Consider the following 20,822-nt stretch of genomic DNA (forward strand, 5'->3'; position numbering starts at 1 on the left):
TGGTTCTCTTTCTCTGGGGACCCCCTAACCTGTTTACACTGGTAAACTTCTATTCCATAAACTTAATCTTACCAGCCTCTTGTCACTGCCCATCCTCCTGGCTATTGCTGTGTTAGGTACTTCTTTGTGTTCTGTGTTGCCTTCGTACTTGCACCCATTCCCTTATAATTTTAAGCCTACTGATTTTTCTTCCCCTTATTTGTGAGCTCTTTGAGGCCAGGGTCAGTGTCTTTCCTCTTTGTCCCCAAAGTGTAGGTTGGGGTCTAGCCCACAGGAAGCATTCAATAAGTGCATTTTTGAAGGGCCAAGGGAGGAAGAAAGAAATAACCAAACACAACTGTGTTAAGGAGAAATGTAGAAACTGGAACAAGATGAGTCCAGATACATTGGGAAGAGCAGAGCAGATGACATAAGGCCCCTTCCAACCTTGAGCTCTGATGTGTCTGGGATGAGAAAACTCAAAAATAATAATAGAAGAGGGCTTTTATTGTGATTCATCTCATTCTCCTCACTCCCTCTCTCCTCTGGTCTGCAAAGAGAAGAAAGATATGTTCAGACCCTGAACGAGGAATAAGGCAATGGTTTTGCAGGTGCCATCATTAATTATTTGCCTATTAAAGCCCAGCAATGCACAATCTTTCCCTGCCTCCTCTTTCTTATTATCTGTCTTTTCATGAAGAAAAAAGGGACAAAAGACTTACTAGAGGAATATGCAGTTGTTTAATTTGGGTTTCTCTTGTATCCTCTAATAGCCCAGCAAACTGGTAATTCTTATTCCTTGCTGAATTACAAAGGATATATTAGCCCTGCTCATTCTACTGCAGGAGAATAATGGTGTGGGGAAGGAAGAGAAAGGGACATTATTTTTCTAGGCCTCTTTCCCAACAAAGAGGAAAAAGCTGTTGCCAAAGGACTATGTGTTTTGCTAGGCACTGAATCCTTCCCTCTGGTAATATCTAAAATCTTCAGGTGAACCCAGAAATTCGAAATCTCTTCTACTAAACTAAAAGTATGACTAAATAAGAAGATAGATACACGAATATTTTATGCAAAATGTTATTTGAAGTGACAAAAGACAAAAACACTAGAAACCACTTGGGCATTTATTATAGGGGAATATATTTAAAAATATGGTATATCCAAACTATGGATATTATGCGTAAAAATATGTTCAATCTATATGTACTTACCTGGAAGGGTTTGAATGAAATATAGGTGAAAAAAGCAAGCGATTTTTATGAGTTTATAAGTCCCGTTTTAAAAGAGAATGACAAAAATCTCTAAATAGGTGAATATATATGCATATACAGACATACATAGGTACAGTGTATGTATGTGTGTATACATACATATATATATATGATATGCATAGATAAGGATGTGAAAAGATATGTACCAAAATGTTCACATTTGTTATGATGGGAGGTGGGGGACAGGCAGATTAAGCAGAAAGGGATATTGCTGACTCTTTTACACAGTGGTATTGTTTGATTTGTTGCCTCGAGCTGTCATTACTTTTGTACTTCAAAATGAAAACCTAAAATTTCCAAGCACACACACATACACACACTTTAAAGTCCTCAACTGGTGCTTTAAACCTAAAAAACAGTTTAACAAGCAGGATCCCTTTGACTTCTCCTAAAGTCTCCCTGGTTAGCTTGTTATAATAGTACACCTGGACAAGAAAGAAAAAAGAGGCTAAAACCCTCTGGCTAGGCTGCATAAGTCTTTTTTTAAAATTGACCAGCCTGCTGAGTGAGGGCACTGAGGACTGTGGAAGCCCAGGCTCTGGAATGGCCCATCAAACTCTGTGTTCTAGGGAAGGAGAAAAGTAGAAAAAGGCAGCCCGATTGCCTCTTGGCTCTTTGCCAAAGCAGTTGCTAGTGGTGGGAGTGGAATTTTTCCATGGCAAAGGAAGAGGAAAAATCAGATCAGATTTCCTACAGGGAGAGCCCTATTTATTCAGGAAGATCTTGGGGCCCTTGCTGTTCACAACAGGAGCATGTTCATTGGGTCATGCCTTGATTTTCACCATTAGAAATCTTCTCTTCTTTTCTTTTCTCTTTCTTTCTTTCTCTTCTCTTTTTTACCTTCAAGTTTGAAGGTGTTTCCCCCTAAAATGCACACGACCTAGAGAAGTGCCATAAGTGACCATTGTTAGATAAAGTGCAAAAGAAAGTCAGGGCAAAAGAACTATTGGTTCCTCAAGGAAACTTACAGCCTCCCAAAGAACTAGACCTTTCCCTCTGTTACCTCACTAAATGAACTGGATCAGCAGCTTTTGGGGGACTTGAGAGCCCACAAGCAGAGGCTCCTGCCCCTTACCTTTTCTACCACTCTCTCCCAGCCAGGGTACTTGAATAGGAATCATGGACCTTCAGAAATCATTTTTGTAAAATTTCACTTGGGAGCATATTCTATGGTAAACATGGAACCACAGAATCAGTACACTTGAAAGGCATTTAATGGCCATCCACTTGCATCTCTACTGATATACTTACTACTAACACTACCTGACACCATTTTATGAGGGCTTATTATCAGCTATGTGCTCATCATTTGATATAATCCCCACAACATCCCTAGGAGGAAGGGGCTTCATTTTTCCAGCCTACAGATGTAGAAACAGACTCAGGAAATTTCCAAAGTCACACTGCCAATAAATTTTTATGACCAGGCCATCAACCTCCAGATTCTATGCTCTTTGTCCCAGATACACTGCCTCTCTTTATGATGTCACTGAAATGTGATCACAGTCTCTGCTTGGACACCTCCAGTAATGGGAGGCTCACTATTTTTAGAGGCAGTCCATTGCTAATTATGGTGACATTCTTTTTTTTTTTTTTTTTTTTTAAATGCTAGCTGTCGTCTGTTTACGCTGGTCATGTTTATCCCTTCAAGCGCCGCTCAGAATATATCTAATCTCTACTTCTCTGTTATCTCTTCTTAATTCTTTCAACTATTCCTTCCTGTTTCTTACTATCCTGGTTTTTACACTCTCTTGCTTGTCAGCTTCCCCATTTAATTGTCATGGCCAGAACTGAAAAAAACACAAAAAACAGAAAACAATCTACCCAGTTGTGAACTCCAAATGGCTGAGAATGTATCTGTCTTGCTCACCAAATAGAGCAAGACTCTCATCTCACACTGGATGCTGTCAAAGTTGTCTAATGCCCTCTAGCTCACTGCTAGCTTTATGGCAGTCGCCCCAGGCCCAACCCTGACAACTTACCCGGAGTTCACTGTCCCTCAAATCACTGAGGAGTTCTGAAAGAATTCCTGGCATGGACTCCCCTGGTGGTCCAGGCCAGTGGTTAAGACTCCACTCTACCACTGCAGAGGGCGCGGGCTCGAAGAAGATGATCCCGCATGCTGCGCAGCACGGCAAAAGAAAAGTTAAAAAGTACTGACAGTGCTTCCCTGGTGGCACAGTGGTTAAGAATCCGCCTGCCAATGCAGGGAACACGGGTTCGAGCCCTAGTCTGAGAAGATCTCACATGCCGTGGAGCAACTAAGCCCGTGTGCCACAACTACTGAACCTGTGCTCTAGAGTCCACGAGACACAACTGCTGAGCCCGCATGCCACAACTACTGAAGCCCGCGCGCCTAGAGCCCATGCTCCATAACAAGAGAAGCCACAACAATGAGAAGCCTGCACACAGCAACGAAGACAGTAGCCCCTGCTCAGCGCAACTAGAGAAAGCCCACGCACCACAACAAAGACCCAATGCAGCCAATAAATAAATAAATAAATAAATAAACAAGTATTAACACACAGCCAGGCAGGTCTTTCCCAAATACTTTTGTGAAATAGGTTTTATTTTTTCCCTGTAGAGATAATATGCTATTGCGAAAAGAACATAATTTTTGGCCACACACGTATCTGGGCTTTACCATTTACTGGCTGCATAATCTTGGTTCCATCAATTAGCCCTTTGGAACGTCCTTTTTTTTTTTTTTTTCTGTTTTTTGGCTGGGCCATGCAGCATGCAGTATCTTAGTTCCCTGACCAGGATGAACCCGTGACCCCTGCAGTGGAAGCTCAGAGTCTTAACCACTGGGCACCAGGGAAGTCCCTGGAACCTCCATTTTCAACATCTGTAAAATGAGGATAGTAACACCTATCCATAGAAATTTTCTGAGGATTTAATGAGATAATGGATGCAAGGTACCTAACACATAAGAAATGCCTGATAGGGCTTCCCTGGTAGCCCAGTGGTTAAGAACCTGCCTGCCAATGCAGGGGACACGGGTTCGAGCCTTGGTCTGGGAAGATCCCACATGCAACGCAGCAACTACACCCGTGCGCCACAACTACTGAGCCTGCACTCTACAGGCCACGTGCCACAACTACTGATCCCGCAAACCACAACTACTGAATCCTGTGTGCCTAGAACCCATGCTCCGCAACAAGAGAAGCCACCGCAATGAGAAGCCCGTGCAACGAAGAGTAGCCCCTGCTCACCGCAACTAGAGAAAGCCTGCACACAGCAAAGAAGACCCAACGCAGCCAAAAATAAATAAATACATAAATTTTTAAAAATAATAAAATGAAACTGAAATATTGTATTTTTTAAAAAAAGAAATGCCTGATAGATTGTTAATTTACTCAAAATAAATTTCTATCTTAAGTGCTTACATTACATACGCAACTTAATCACTCAAGGACGCTGCATTTAATCTGAAAAACAGAGACCAAGAATATATGAAACTCCTGGTGCTTCTATGAATAAAACAAGACCTAAGAAGTAAAACACCTGGAAAGTTAGATGATCAAGACTGCTCTGCAGACCAGCTATCAATGAGATACCTCCTGGCATAGGGCCAGGCCCAGAACAAGAAACACACAGCCTGCAGTCATGAAACACTGATGGCACAGAGAGCCATAGGGTAAGGCAGGTGACATCCAGATACCTCCAGGCTTCCACAGTCTCAGAAAGATAAATCCAAGGCAACAAAGCACCAGTAGTCAGGAAAGAATTAAGGTGGATTTTCTGGGATTTAGTCCATTCACTTATTCAATAAATGTTATAGAGCATTTCATATAAGCCAGGTGCTGCGTTCAGTGCTGTCCACACGGAAATGAGAAAGACATAGTAGCTGCCCACCAGCAGCTTGAAGTCTGGTATATTCTCAGGACAATGGTGTAAGTGTACCAATGGTATCTGCAAAGTCTGGAAGAGCCGCAAAGGACAGCAGAGGACATCACAGAAATGACCCAACTGCTTCTAAAATCTTAACGTGCGAGCAATGAGCAAGATGCTATACTTACAAAGCAGTAAGCTGACACTCGGAAGACAGGAATTCTAATCCTTGCCTGCGACTCTTTGGCTTTGCACAAATATTTTCACCTCTTTGGGTCTTCGTGTCTCAGTTGAATGATTTACATGTTTCTTAAGGTTCAAGCAGTGACCTAAGCTCTCTGTATGTCTAAGTTTCCTCATCTGTAAAATGGGGATAGTAATAATACCTGTTTCATAGGTCTCAATGGCTTCATATTTGTAAAAGCACTCAGAACAATGCCTGATTCATAATAAGCACTGAACACCTATTAAATAAAATAAATATAACTATCATAATTGTTTGTCACTAGGTCCCTATTTTCAACCTTTGAGTGAAAGGAATTAAAGGACCTTTCAGGAACCCTACAAGCCCCAGCAGTGAATCTCATATCACAAGACCACACTGCCCAATGCCCTCCCAGTTGCAGACATCTACCAACCCTAGGTCCCTGACTTAGCTCCTGATTCTCTGTGATTCTCCCCAACACTGTTCCCATCATTATTCTTGTGATTTCTTTATCCACGTAGATGATTCTTCCAGTGTCCCGGTCTCTTCATCACTGAATTCTCATGTTCTGTATCCTACTTGGGCGGGCTCATGTGTATCGGTCACACTCTAAACACTGTCATTTTGACTTTTGACGAACGCTGTTTATTTTTATGTTTACCTAGGAAGTTCTTACTTATTCCTAATTTGTACAGAGCAATGTATCAAATATTGATTTCTGAATATATCTTCAGTTTTTCTGATAAAGGGACTAAATGAGTCATAATGTAGTGAGTTGGAATAACAGAGCTCATTACAAGCGAAGGGAACCAATTTCATTCCTAAATAAACATATTTTAGACGTTTCTTAGTTGAAAGTTGCCAGAGATTAGATGGGTAGTGTCTATTTAACATTAATGAATGGGCATGGGTGGAGAGAGCCTTTGCTTGTGCAGCTGGAAAAGAATCTATGTATGTCTCAAGAAGATTGTGATTTTTTTATGTGGAGAGACAGGAACATCGTTAAAAGTTAAGGCTCTTCCTTCCCTTCTAGATTCTCCCATCCTTGTGTTTACCAAGTTAATAAAATATTCCTCACTCCCTCTCCCTTGTCTTCACCAGGGCTCCTCCCTCTCCATGGTTGCAACTTCTCCTGTGAGTTTCACCATGGAATCCTCTAGCCATCTGGACAGAAGCGGCTCCTCTAACTTCAGCCCTTGCTTTGCTGGAGTCAGGGAATCTGGAATTGGGCTGCTCCCTGAATTTGCTAAGAGCCCTGGGCTCCTGCCCTCGCCCACCCTCAGATCCCAGCCTTTCAGACTCCTGGTCTACTGACCTGGCCTCTACCACTGCATGAGGGCTGCAAATTTCTCATTTATACTTGAATTCCCCACTGGGCTGAGAGCTCTTCTCTAAACCTCCGTCTACTTGTTTGGGTCTTCACACCCTACTTAGCCCTTGCTGGAATCCCAACTCTGTCACTAGTTGTAAAACCTGGAACAAGTAACCTAAGCTTTCTGAATCTCCATTTTCTTTTTTTTGTTTAGTCCAATATATTTTCAAATATTATAATATTTATTTTCAATACTTAAGATTCATGTTTCTCTTTCCCTGTGATCAATAAAATAAATTGAGACAATACAAAAGGTTTTTCTGTGTGACTTTCAACAGGAATTGAATCTGCAACCTATGCCACAATAAGAGAAGTATGCCGTAGGGAGCTAACCAACTTAAGCACAAAGACCAATAAACAAGACAGAGAGCAAAGAGGGGAGAGAGAGAGAGAAGAGTCAGGGAGAAAGGAAGGAAGGGAGAGAAGGAGGAAGGGAGGAGGGGTAGGAAGGAAGGAATAAAGTAGAGAAGGAAAGAGAGGAAGGAAGGGAGGAAAAGAAACAGTCTCCATTTTCTGCATCTTCTCAGGGCTGTTGTGAGGACAAAATTAGTTTGACTGATAGATGCAGGTATGGATATAGACCAGGATATAGATAGAGATACAGAGATATTCAAGAAATATTGGTTCCCTTCTCAGACTGCTTTTCCCTCATCTCAGCTTTGGGTGTCATGTCCGTTGCTTCTGGCCTTCTTGAGTCTCCATGAAAGTCTGAATTTCCCATACTGTAAACAGATAGGTTAGGGGGTCCCTGGAAAAAGAGAACCAGAAATGGCTTTCTTTTTTAAAATATTTATTTATTTATTTATTTTGGCTGTGCCGGGTCTTCCTTGCTGCATGTGGGATCTTCCTTGTGGCATGCGGGATCTTTGTTGTGGCATGCATGCAGGAACTAATTCTCCGACCCGGGATCGAACCCAGGCCCCCTGCATTGGGAGCGAGGAGTCTCACCCACTGGACCACCAGGGAAGTCCCAGGAATGGCTTTCTTGACGTAAGAGAACCCATTTTGGCCTAAGCCATTTTGTGATCTATGCCTGGCCACAATGCTTGCCCTTGAACAGGTCTCAGTAATTATTAATCTTAAGGGAAGAGAGGGGATGCAGGAACAAGGGAGGCGCTGTCAAGAAACAATAGTGCAGGCTTGGGGCAGGGTCCTGGATCCTCAAGGGATATACATAATTATATATCTTTGAGTTCTGCAGGAACTAAGGACCCCACCCAGGTGGAGGATGGAATGATGATGTTGAACCTCCTGACTTCAATCAACTAAAGCATGGAATCTGTTGACTTTTGCCCCAATTCTATGCTGAATTCTCCTCTGCTCCAGCCCCTTCATGAATATGCTTAAAACTTCTCCAATTTTGCTGCTGGGAGACACCACTTAGGGAAAGATCCACAGTGTTCTCCTTACTCGCTGCAAGTAATAACAAATCTTTCCTTCTCTCAATCTTTGGCTTGGTTGTGTTTATTGGCTCAACACCCACCAAGAGGTGAACCCAGTTTTTGATAACAGTACCCTCACAGACAGTCCTGCATGTCCACCAGTGCCATGCCATCCCCTCTCCCCTATCTTCCTCCCCGGCTTGCGCGCTGAGGTCCCTGCTTGCACCGGGGCAGAGCCAACATAGCTCTCAACAGTTGCACCTGTTTGGATCATCTTCCCTTCTTCCTGTCTTCTTTCCTATCCCCAAACTCCTATTTGGTACTCAGAGTTCAGTCAGAGGACCAGAAGGAGCAGTACCACCGGAAGCTTGTCAGGAATGCAGAGTGTGGTACCCCTCTCCCCAGACCCGCTGAATCACTGTATTTTAACAAGATCCCCAGATGACTCATAAATGCACTACAGTTTGAAAAGCACTGCACCAGATTATTCTTTAGGGCCTAACTCAGTCATCACTTCTATCAAAATGTCATTGACCTTTCCCATCCAATTTGTCCACTTACCCCATGTGGGCGCTGTTACTTACTCATTCCTCCATGCTCGCATCTACCCACCACTCATCCATCCATCCATCCCCTCCTCCATCCATCTTGGAATCTGCAAACATTTAATGAGTATTTATCTTAGCAAGACCTCTCCTCATTGATGGAGATTAAAACTAAATCCTACAGGTTCCTTTCTCTCAGAGAGATCACAGTCCTATGGAGAAGATAACTAGTCTATAGGCAATTACAAGATATTGATAAGTGCTATTCATTCAGCAGTCACAAATATATTTGCTGGAATAAGGGTTTGAACCAGAGGCTAAACGGTACAAAAAAGGCACACCTCACTCAGCCAATGAGGTCAGAAAGACTAATCAGAGACATTGACATCCACGCTGAATGTTAGTCCTTTAAGTCTTAGCCTTCACATTCCAGGAAGCCTAATCTGATGTCCCTCTACTAGGTTAGGGGCTCCTGCTCTATGCTCTATCCCACAGGAATCAGCCTGCCAAAATGCCAAGGAAATACATTCTCGGCCCTGGGAACGACATATGCAAAAGTCTATAGGATAAAAACATCGTGGAGTATGATATATATATAGATGATATATATACATCCCCTGCATTGCAATGATCTCTGTTCTTATCTGTCTCCCCTACTCATCTGTGAGCCCCCAAAGGGCAGGACTACAATTTGTTGATCTCTGTCTTTCCATCCCCCAGCATAGTGCCTGGCATGTAGTAGGTGTTCAATAAGTAAACAGACAGGACAGCAACAAGAAGATAGGTTTGGAGAGGGGTTTCTTCTGGGTTTAGCTCATTGTCCTTCAAACTGGTATCTTGGATGCCATTCTAGAGCAGTAGGATAAGACCACTAGGGAAAACAGGTTTTTTTAATTTACGAAAAAATTACAGACTATGGAAGGTATATTATGAATCCTGTGTAAGCTAAAATTATCTTTAAAAAATCTCATTCATTGGAAACAGTCAAAGCGTGGAGGAAAAAGTTCAGAGGTGGCTGAATAGTAAAGCATGAGCACATGTTTTTGGTTTCACTGTCTCGCCTGTTTCAGGTCCAAGGGCACATATGTCCTTTTCTGCAGACTCATGTATGTGACTTAGTTATAGCCCCTGTGTTACATTTCTTCTGCATATAACGCAGAGCTGTGTGCCTCTTTTGCTCATTGCTGAGAAGGGAGCCAGGCGTCAGCTGGCTTGCTCTATTTACACAAGCTGAAATTGAGAGAGCCTTAAATCTCACCCCGTTTTTCAAATTCTACTGGGATTATGAGCTTTAGAGTCAAACAGACATTAAAAGTCTTCTAGTCCACCAGTCTCCAACTTTCAGCCCTTGGTTCCATTAGAGTTATGGCAAGAGGTCTGCGAATCTATACTGGCACCTCGCACTGCGTTCGGCCTGAATTATAGTTACACATGTGTACACGTATATACTATATTTTTCAGATCATAGTATGGTGATTTAGAACACTGACTCTGGAGCCAGACTGTCTGGGTTTGAATCTCAGCTCCACCTTTACAAGCCATGTGCCTTGAGGTAAGGCACTTTCTGTGCCTCAGTTTCCCCATCTGTAAAATGGGTATAATAACTATACCTCTCTCACAGGATTAAATGAGCTAATATTCATTTAGTGCCTAGCATAGCTTCTGGGACATAACAAGGAGTATATAAATGTTGGTTAAACAAAGCAAAAAGAAAGCTGGTAGTAGCATTTATTACAACTCTAATAAATAATTATTGTGTGTATATTTAACACAGTCTGTCTCTCCCTAGCTTGTAAGGGCATAGGAAGGCCAAGTTGGCCTTTTTCTTTTCCTTTAAAAAAAAAAAATTATTGGCGTATAGTTGATATACAATGTTGTGTTAGTTTCAGGTGTAAAGCAAAGCGAATCGATTATACATGTACATATATCATATATATGTATATCATATACATGTACATATATCCAATCTTTTTTAGATTCTCTCCCCCTGTAGGCCATTACAGAGTATTGAGTAGAGTTCCCTGTGCTATACAGTAGGTCCTTATTAATTATCTATTTTATGTATAGTAGTGTGTATATGTCAATCCTGGCCTTTTTCTTAATGATATCTACAATGCTGGCAAAGCAGCTGGCACAGTGTTTGACAGATACTGTTCATAAGGTAGACTCTTCACTTCTTTCCTCACTCCATCTCCCCTGCTCAAGAACCTACTATGGCTCCCTATTGCTTACTGCACCAAATCCAGTTTCTTTGCCTGAATTTCAAGGCTTAGGAAACCTGGCCACATTTAGTCTCTCTGTCCCACACATTCTCAACAAGGGCAATATCGCCCCCAAGGGGGCAAATATTGGTTCTTGGAGGTTGAAAAAAATCTTACTCTTTTTATGTATATAGCATATGAACAGACGTACAGTACATAACAGATATACAAATACCTGTGGTATTAAGATTTCATTGGAGGGGGCAATTAGGAAAAATGTCTACAACGGTTCCTGGGCTTTAATGAAAAAGGGTTAAAGAAACATTGATCTAGCCTATTTCTCTCAAGAGGAAGAACACTCAGAGCATAAAGGGCGGAGGAAATCATTTTCTCTTCTTCGGTCCTCAGTTTTCAGGGAAGTCAAATGAGGGAGATCTGCCTGTGACCTCTGAGGCCCTTCTCAGCCCTGACAGTTAATGAACCCAAGAATCAGGCGCTCACCAAGCCCACATGTATGTACTCGCCCAGAGCCTTTGCCCCTTGCAGAAGTGAATTTCATTCCCACCCACTGACCTTCATTTACTCATGTCATTCGCCAACCCCTCCCCACTGCCCCGACAGACTCCCAGAACCTCTGTCTTCTCCTCCCCATTTTGAGCCCCTACCTCCTTCACATGAAGCCTCTCCGGGTACCACTCCCACCTCTAATCCAGGTAGTGCTGGCCTGGGTGTGTGAGCTAGGATGTGGGTGATGGATGATTCCTCAGAGCCCTAGGAGGTGAGATTTCCAGCTGGCCCCCAGCATGGTGCTTGGCACGAGATCAATGCTTAATAAGCACTTACTGAGTGAAGAACGCATGAATGAATGAATGATTTGTCTGTATCTCCCTAGCTTGTAAGGGCATAGGAAGGCCATCCCCTTTCATAATGTCCTCCCCATCCCCTTTCACAATGTGCAAAGCAGCAAAATACTCATTGGACAGGGAGTATGGTCCTTGCTGGGTTTCCCCAGAAGCAAACCATGAGACAAGGATAGGAGTGCAAGTGGTCCATTTGGAAGATGACTCTTGGAGACACTGGTAGAGGAGTGGGGAAGTGAGATAGGAAAGGAACAGACACCAGTAACTGTTGTGATATTAAGCAAGTCACCACTATGGACAACCAGAGCTTCATTCGACTGGAGATGGCTGGGAGTCAGTGTAGTTACCCCACAAGAGAGGAAGGAGCTGGGGTGCTTATCCACCAGATCACATTACACTATGGTGGAGAGCTGTTCCCAGGAGGCATGAATTCCCTGGAAGTCCCAGCCTGCGGCAGGTGAAGGCACAGTGGTCACCGGCATCTGGAGAATGCCCTCTTCCAAAGAGATCCAGGCACTGGCAGTTGATATTCAGGCCAGAACTATGGAAACAGTTAAACCAAGGGATATGAGGGGTAGGAGAACCTACACCATCTGCTACACGGATGCAGGCAAAGAGTGAGGGAGAAATGACTGCTCAGAACCTTTCTTTCTCCCCTTTCCAGGGTCCTAAACACAATCCATTCCAAACAGATAAGAAGACTCTCTTGCATTTGTAAAACACCTACCACATTTTTACTGTTCTTTCACCTTTCTAGCACATCAACCCTAAGGGGATTCCCCTGCCATGTTGCACAATGTCCATCCCTGGATGGGGTCCCTAGAGTTAAAAACGTCCTGCCTGAGAGGCAGGCAGGGCAGGAGAGCTGGCGGTGTGGGCACTATTACTCTTGTCTCCATTTGAACTAAAACACCCTTTCATTAGAGACAGAGTGAGTGAAAGGATGAGCAGAGGTCAGCGTTCTTGTCTCTGCCCTAGTAGGTGGAGTGTTAGGATGGTGTGGAGCTCTACTCCAGCTTCTTCCTGTCCGGTAGGACCCACCAAACCTGGGCTGCTCTGTCCTCAGGCTGCCCTGTGTGCAGCTCTATGAGCAAAGTCAGGGACAAGGAAGCATAAGCTGCGCTTGTTGAAGGGCCCTCTGACCCCCGCATCCCACTTGGACTTGGGAAGAAAGAGCCCTGAGCTTTAGATTCGACTCTGCCACTAACTTCCTGTAAAGCTGCAGCCAAGCCATTTAGCCTCCCAACCCTCATTTGCCACGCGTATGAAATGGTTCAATTCTCCTGTTGCCGCTGAGAGATAAGGCCTGAGAAAGCGTTTTACAGACTGTAAAGTGCTGTAAAAATATAAGATATTATTCTTGTTGTCGTTAATAATGTCTCCTGTCTCTGAACTCCTAGTGTGCTTGTGCCAGAAACACACAATCACACTCGCATTTTCTCCCATCGTTGCAATTTTTTAAAAAAATAAATTTATTTATTTATTATTGGCTGTGTTGGGTCTTCGTTGCTGCACACAGGCTTTCTCTAGTTGCGGTGAGCGGGGGCTACTCTTCATTGCTGTGTGCGGGCTTCTCATGGTGGTGGCTTCTCTTGTTGCAGAGCACAGGCTCTAGGCGCATGGGCTTCAGTAGTTGTGGCTCACAGGCTTCAGTAGTTGTGGCTCACAGGCTTAGTTGCTCCGTGGCATGTGGGATCTTCCCAGACCAGGGCTCGAACCCGTGTCCCCTGCACTGGCAGGCGGATTCTCACAAACACTGCGCCACCGGGAAAGCCCCATCGTTGTGTTTTGAACGACTTGCCATTCCCTGCAGGTGCCATGTTCTTTCTTGTGTGCAAAGACTCCCTCTACCTCTGCTCACGTTGACTCCTGGTTACCTCCTACTCATCTTTGAGGACTTGGCTGCAGTGATGCTTCTCCGGGCATCGTCTCCTGACCCCAACCCTCTGAAGTCTGAGGAGGAAGTCCCACCTGTGTGTGCCCATGCCTCCCTGGACACCCCTCTATGGCCTACTGCCTGCTTTGTGTCCCTGAAACTTCTGCAAAGCAGGGAGACTATTAGTCTGCTAGAGTGGCTGTAACAAAATACCACACACTGGATGGTTTAAACAACAGAAGTTAATTTTCTCACCATTCTGGAGGCCAAGATGAAGGTGTCAGCAGGGTTGGTTTCTTCTTCTTCTTTTTTATTTTTAATATTTATTTATTTGGTTGTGCCAGGTCTTAGTTGTGGCATGTGGGCTCCTTAGTTGCAGCATGTGGGCTCCTTAGTTGTGGCATGCGGACTCTTAGTTGTAGCATGCATGTGGGATCTAGTTTCCTGACCAGGGATCGAACCTGGGCCCCCTGCACTGGGAGCACAAGTCTTAACCACTGCTCCACCAGGGAAGTCCCAGGGTTGGTTTCTTCGGAGGCCTCTCTCCCTGGCTTGCAGTTGGCCATCTTCTTGTGTCTTCATGTGGTCATCTTTCTGTCTGTTGTGCCTGTGTCCTAATCTCTTCTTCGTAGGATGACAGTCATAGGTGTCCCCAAGGGCCCCATTTTAACATGATCATTTCCTTAAAGACCCTACGTCGGGGGTGGGGGAGGAGGGATAAATTGGGAGATTGGGATTGACATGTACACACTACTATACATAAAATAGATAACTAATAAGGACCTACTGTACAGCACAGGGAACTCTACTCAATACTTTGTAATGGCCTCTATGGGAAAAGAGTCTAAAAAAGAGTGGATATAGGTATATGTATAACTGATTCACTTTGCTGTACACCTGAAACTAACACAACATTGTAAATCAACTATACTCCAAGTAAAAAAAAAAAAACCAAGATCCTATATCCAAACAGTGTTACATTCTAATGTGCTGGGGTTAGGGCTTCAACATATGAATTTAGGAGGGACAAAATCAAGCGTAACAGAGACTCTGCTTTTATATCTCTGTATACAACTCTGTGATGACACATTGAAATTGTCCAATAAGTGCTTTTGAGTCAGTGAATGAAGAAATGAACAGATATGTGTTGTACATGTTTTCTCAACCAGAGCATAAAGCTACTTGAGGACAATGAAAGAACACCAGCCTTGGAATCGGGAGACCTGTATTATTCTCTTTTGCTTCATGTCAGTGGAGGAGGAGATCCTTTTAGCAGCAACTTCAAAAGATGCCCCTTTACCTGGATCTAACATGCCTGTTCCACTCCTAAAGCCACTGGAGATTCAGAGCATTTATTCTTCATAATGCCTAGAGCACTTGACAAATTCCAGGCTCCTACAATTTCAACCCAAGAAAATGCCATCTGCTGCTCAAAAATTGACTGTTGGCCACCCTTTATCTGTTATATTATCTTCCAGTGAGAAACCATGTTTCCCTGCAGGGTGAGTGGTTCTTCCATAGCCACTTAATAATCACTGGAGAGTCTATTGTCTTTACTGTTGCAGCTTGATTAGTCATTAGTGTTTATTCAGCCAAAACGTTTCAGACACACATGAATTACAGCATTTTGGCCTTGGAAGGAACCTTAGAAAGCATGGGCCATGAAACTTTAGACCCGAGTATAAACCCTGCTTCCTTGGAAAAACTAAGGTTTTCTCATCTGCCAAACGTGTAGACTAGTATTTAACAGACTTATTCTGAGTATTGAATAGGATAATGTGTATATAGTGTCTCGGACATAACAGGACTGAATAACTGTTCGTTTTCTTCGTCTCTCCATTTTACAGATGGGCAAATCAAGGCCCAGAGGAGGAAAAAGCCCTGAGCCCTAAGCAAATCAGCAGCTTTTAATTTTTATTTTATTTATTTTGGCCATACTTCGCAGCACATGGGATCTTAGTTCCCCAGCCAGGGATCGAACCCATGCCCCCTGCGTTAGAAGTGCAGAGTCTCAACCACTGGACCGCCAGGGAAGTCCCCCTCAGCAGCCTTTTAAACAAGTCAGAGTTTGAACCCTATTTTCTTAAAAATTTTTAATTTTATTGTGGTAAGAACACTTAACCTGAGATCTAAGTGTACAATACACTATTGTTGACTGTAGGCATGGGGTTGTATAGCACTTATTCTTTAGAACTTATTCATCTTGCTTAAATAAATTTAATACCTGTTGATTAAACTCCCCACTTCCCTCTCTTTCCAGCCCCTGGCAACCACCATTCCATTCTCTGATTCTATGAATTTGGCTATTTTAGATAACCCCATATAAGTAGAATCATATAGTATTTGTCTTTCTGCAACTGACTTATTTCACTTAGCATAAGATCCTCATGGTTCATCTGTGTTGTCACATACAGCAGGATTGCCTTCTTTTTAAGTCTGAATAGTATTCCACTGTATGTGTCCCTGGGGTCTTGATTTCAAGTCCAAAATTATTTTTTTGCTTCCATGCTGGATTTGTAAAATCTCTTTACCCACTAAGGAAGTAAGTTTTCCTGCACAACAAGCAGATATCTGAGTTGACAAGTCACCAAATAAAGAAGAGCAAACATTTGAAAAAGAAATGCACCAGTTTTCTATAAGAGACTGGTGTCCAACACTCAGGGATCTCACAGACAGGCGAAGACAACTTCACCCAGAATGCTTTGCCATCCAGGCTAGTCTAGCCAGTGATGAAAGTTTAAATTCAGGCCTATGGGTATAACTGTGCAAAATACATTTTCCCATCATGAGCTCACTAATGCACCCCTGCTCTCAGCATTACCCTCCAGATATTTCTGAAACTTTAGACCGAGGATGAGCCTCCACTTGAGGTCAACACCTCTCATTAGATTTCTAGCTTCTTTCCAGTCTGGCCTCCTGGTTGACATCAGAATTCTCTTTTTAGAACAGAGATCTGATCTTGTCACTACTCTGCTCAAAAACTCTACATGGTTCCTGATTTCTACAGGATGAAGTATAGACTTTTAAACACAAAAACAACAAAAGTATGTGTTAAAATGCATGTACCATTTGCATTGATCTGCATCTGGCCAGATCATATGTATATCAGTTTTTGAGGGCTGTCAGAACAGAATGCCATACACTGAGTGACTTAACAGAGATTTATTTTCTCATAGTTCTGGAGGCTGGAAGTCTAAGATCAAGGTGTCAACAGGGTTGGTTTCTCCTGAGCCCTCTCTCATTGGCCTGCAGATGACTGCCTTCTAGCTGTAATCCCACATGGTCCTTCCTCTGTGTATTCATGCCCCTGTTATTTCTTTGTGCGTCTAAATATCCTCTTATTAAAAGGACACAGGGGAGTTCCCTGATGGCACACTGGTTAAGAATCCACCTGCCAATGCAGGGAACACGGGTTCGAACCCTGCTCTGGGAAGATCCCACATGCTGCGGAGCAACTAAGCCTGCGCGCCACAACTACTGAGCCTGCGCTCTAGAGCCCACAAGCTACAACTACTGAGCCTGTGTTCCACAACTATTGAAGCCCGTGCCTAGAGGCCATGCTCCACAACAAGAGAAGCCACCGCAATGAGAAGCCCACGCACCGCAATGAAGAGTAGCTCCCACTCACCACAACTAGAGAAAGCCCGCATGCAGCAACGAAGACCCAACACAGCCAAAAATAAAATAAATAAAAATTTTTTAAAAAGACACAAAGTCAGATTGGATTAAGGCCCACTTTAACAGCCTATTTTAACTTAATCACCTCTTTAAAGGTCTTATTTCTAATTCTAGTCTCATTCTGGGGTATTGAGGTTAGAACTTCCCCCAAATATATAAATCTGGGGGGAAACAATTCAATATATGTACATTAGATATGTTTTAAAACTGCACATTCTAGAAAGAGTTTGTTTAAAAGGTATTATAAACTAAATTATTTGGTTAATTTTTATATTTCAGATGTAACTTCTCCTGGACGGGAAGACCAAGAATTTGGTATTACTAAAAGTATATCTGGCTTGAGTTAGACTTTGAGAACTGCCATAGTAGAACTCCCGGAATTCTTGAATCTGCTAGGTCTCAATCAATGTTTCCTGGTTCATTCTCAATAACACTGTGACTTAAAATTCCATCTTATTTAATTTGTATCCCCAGCCCAACACCTAATGATTCAGTCATTATTTTTTTAATTCAGTGAAATTAATCATGCAAAGCCCCATCCCTTTCGTGCCCAGTTTTCAGTCTCACTAAGCATAAGTCTCTTCCCCAAGCATACCTCTCACTCTTGTGTTTTACACATGGTGTTGTCTCACCCTTTACTGCCCCTTTCTCTAGAGAGCCAAGGCAGTCATGGAGACCTGACACATATGTTGCAGATAAACACTCCCTCCTTTATTCTCTCATTGTATTATGTACCTCTTGCTACTTAGTAGATATCAGAATGTATTTCATTTTATTTACTTATTTTAAAAATAAGCTTATTTATTTATTTATGGCTGCGTTGGGTCTTCATTGAGGTGAGCAGGGGCCACTGTTCGTTGCGGTGCACGGGTTTCTCATTGCGATGGCTTCTCTTGTTGTGGCACACGGGCTCTAGGCATGCGGGCTCAGTAGTTGTGATGCACGGGCTTAGTTGCTCCGTGGCATGTGGGATCTTCCCGGACCAGGGCTGGAACCCATGTCCCCTGCATTGGCAGGTGGATTCTTAACCACTGTACCATGAGGGAAGTCCCAGAATGTATTTTAAAGGTCCGTTTTCCCATCTCCCTCACTAAACTTTATACTCCTTCAGGGCAAGAAGAATATTCTATCACACATAGGCACTTAGTAAATGTTAGCTAGATGAGTTGGTCTGCCATTCTGCATGGTGGCATGGGTGGCAGTCATACACCCGCATGGACCCAAAGCGTGAGTTTGCCTTAACCCTGTGTTTTTTTTCCAGACCCATAAACATCCACAAGACAAAGAGAGGAAAGAAGTCCTTTCATGATGAGGTCCCAGGATCCTCAGTTCTACCCTCAAAGAGTGCCCAAAGCAAAATACAGCTTTGGAAGTGACTGCTCCATCTTCCCCAGCCCGCCCTCCTTCCTCTAAACCACTCCGTCATCTGACTTTAGCCTGGGAACTTCTCAGTCCAGTCTCAGTTTATGCTAAAGAACAAACAAGAATTATCTGTCTTAGTGAAATGTACATGACATTTGATAAATGGGGAGAGGGAGGATATTTTGTTATGTATGTAACTGGAAGAGAAAACACAAAATTGCTAATAATTGTCTTTGGGAGGTGATATTATGACAGATTTTTACTCTATTCCCTAGAATATGTTGCATTGTCTAAATTTTCTACAAAGACCACATTTGACTTTTATAATTGAAAATAAAGATTCAATAAAATCCCCTCATAGCACCCTAGGTGGGGCCATAAAATTCAATTGTGTAAGATGTGTGGTCTTGACCCTGTGAGGTTACTGAAACGACCAGGGCAGACCAGGTCAGCTAGCCCCGGGGGTTTCGGGGGTCAGCCAGTGCCATCCAAATCTGTCCCTGCCCTGGCTGGGGTTGGGCACTTCCTACTGGTGGTGGACCACAGTGGTAATTCACAGCCTCTTCCTCTTGGCTGACTGACTTTTATAATGTCAGCCCAATACTGGGGACACCGGGCACCCTGGCGAAATGGAGCTCTCTGTCTCCCAATACACAGAGGAGAGGATGAGAGAGAGGTCAGAGGAGAGGTGGGGAGACCTCCCTTCAGGAAAGAAGTGGCTGCTTGGCTGCATGGAGCCCTGCTGGCTAACAGCCTCCAGTGATCAGCATCTTCAGCATCTGCCTCAGGATCGGCTTAGGAGCTGAGGTCATGCTCCTTTTCAGCAACCCCTAGCCAACAGCTAAGCATGGCAGGATACTAGTGCCTGTTAGTTTGGGCCCAATGTGGACCTATTCTGATGGGCAATCTTGTTCCAGAGCTTCCCAGTGGGTCATCCAAGACTCTCTCGGATCATGGTCTCAGGCTTTTCCCATGCAGTCCTGCTTCTTCCCCTCTTTTATCTTCTTTTTTGTCCATTTTAACAGTTTTTAATGACAGTTGTATACAAGATTACTTCATTCCTGCATCTTCTCCATTCTTCCTTCCTTATATTTGCCCTTTTCCTTTCCTACTTGGCGAGATTTGGCTTTACGGTCAAGGATCGTTTTGCGGTCTCTGTCCAGTTTTAGCCTGGTGATAACCACCTTGCTGGGGTGCATGCCCACGTGGACAGTCGTGCCATCAGCTTTCTCCCACTGCACTCGTTCAGTGTAGATGATATATTTCTTCCTGTAAACCTGGACTACTTTGCCAATTTGCTGCCCTTTGTAGTGCCCTCCTACAACCTGAACTTCATCACCCTTTCAGATGGGCATGGATCGGACACTGTACTTCTATCTCAGCTTTTTTTTTTTTTTTTTTTTTTTTTTTTTTTTTTGCGGTACGCGGGCCTCTCACTGTTGTGGCCTCTCCCGTTGCAGAGCACAGGATCTGGACGTGCAGGCTCAGCGGCCATGGCTCACGGGCCCAGCCGCTCCACGGCATGTGGGATCTTCCCGGACCGGGGCACGAACCCGCATCCCCTGCATCGGCAGGCAGACTCTCAACCACTGCGCCACCAGGGAAGCCCTGTCTCAGCTCTTTAGAAAGAGGGGAAGACATAATCTTCCTGCGAATGTGGGAAGGCGCATTGAAATGCCTTTTCTGGTTCTTGCTTCGGTCAGAAGTCACAAAGGGATTGAACTTCATTTCTGCAATGGCCGCAAAAAGGAAGAACCCCTCTTTTATCTTATACAGACAAACCTCTTGCACTCCCAACTCCAGCTTAGTGGACCCTACTGACAGAATTTTACACACACACACACACACACACACACACACACACACGCGTAAGAACCCATGAGTCTAACACCTGAGCCCTCCACGCCGCACGGAAGGACCTGCTCATTTGGCTAACACATGCTAAGTACTGACTCTGTGCAGGGGGCATTGTTCCTGCCCTTAACCAAGCCCTGTTTAATGAGGGACACAGAGAGGAAAATAAATCAGCAAAATACACTGTGATATCTTAGTGTAATACATGCATGCTTCTAATTGTTTAAGTACATGGAAACCTCTAATGAGTTCCCAATGTTCTCATCCTACTGTTTTCTTTGAGTGAACATTCCTCTTGCAATCTTGTTTATCATTTGGCTTTGCAATGGCTTTTGCTACTGACAAAACAGAGTTAAACTCGAATGCATATCCAATGGGGAAACTCTAATAAATTCTAAATTGG

At 43.6% G+C, this 20,822-nt stretch overlaps 1 pseudogene; it reads right to left on the reverse strand.

Moving 5' to 3' along the window:
* Window positions 1-19,620: 19,620 nt before the first annotated feature.
* On the reverse strand, window positions 19,621-20,293 carry LOC131750325 (large ribosomal subunit protein uL24-like; annotated as a pseudogene).
* Between the last annotated feature and the right edge of the window lie 529 nt (window positions 20,294-20,822).

This window comes from Kogia breviceps, chromosome 1, assembly GCF_026419965.1.
Source record: "Kogia breviceps isolate mKogBre1 chromosome 1, mKogBre1 haplotype 1, whole genome shotgun sequence".
NCBI classification, from domain to species: domain Eukaryota; kingdom Metazoa; phylum Chordata; class Mammalia; order Artiodactyla; family Physeteridae; genus Kogia; species Kogia breviceps.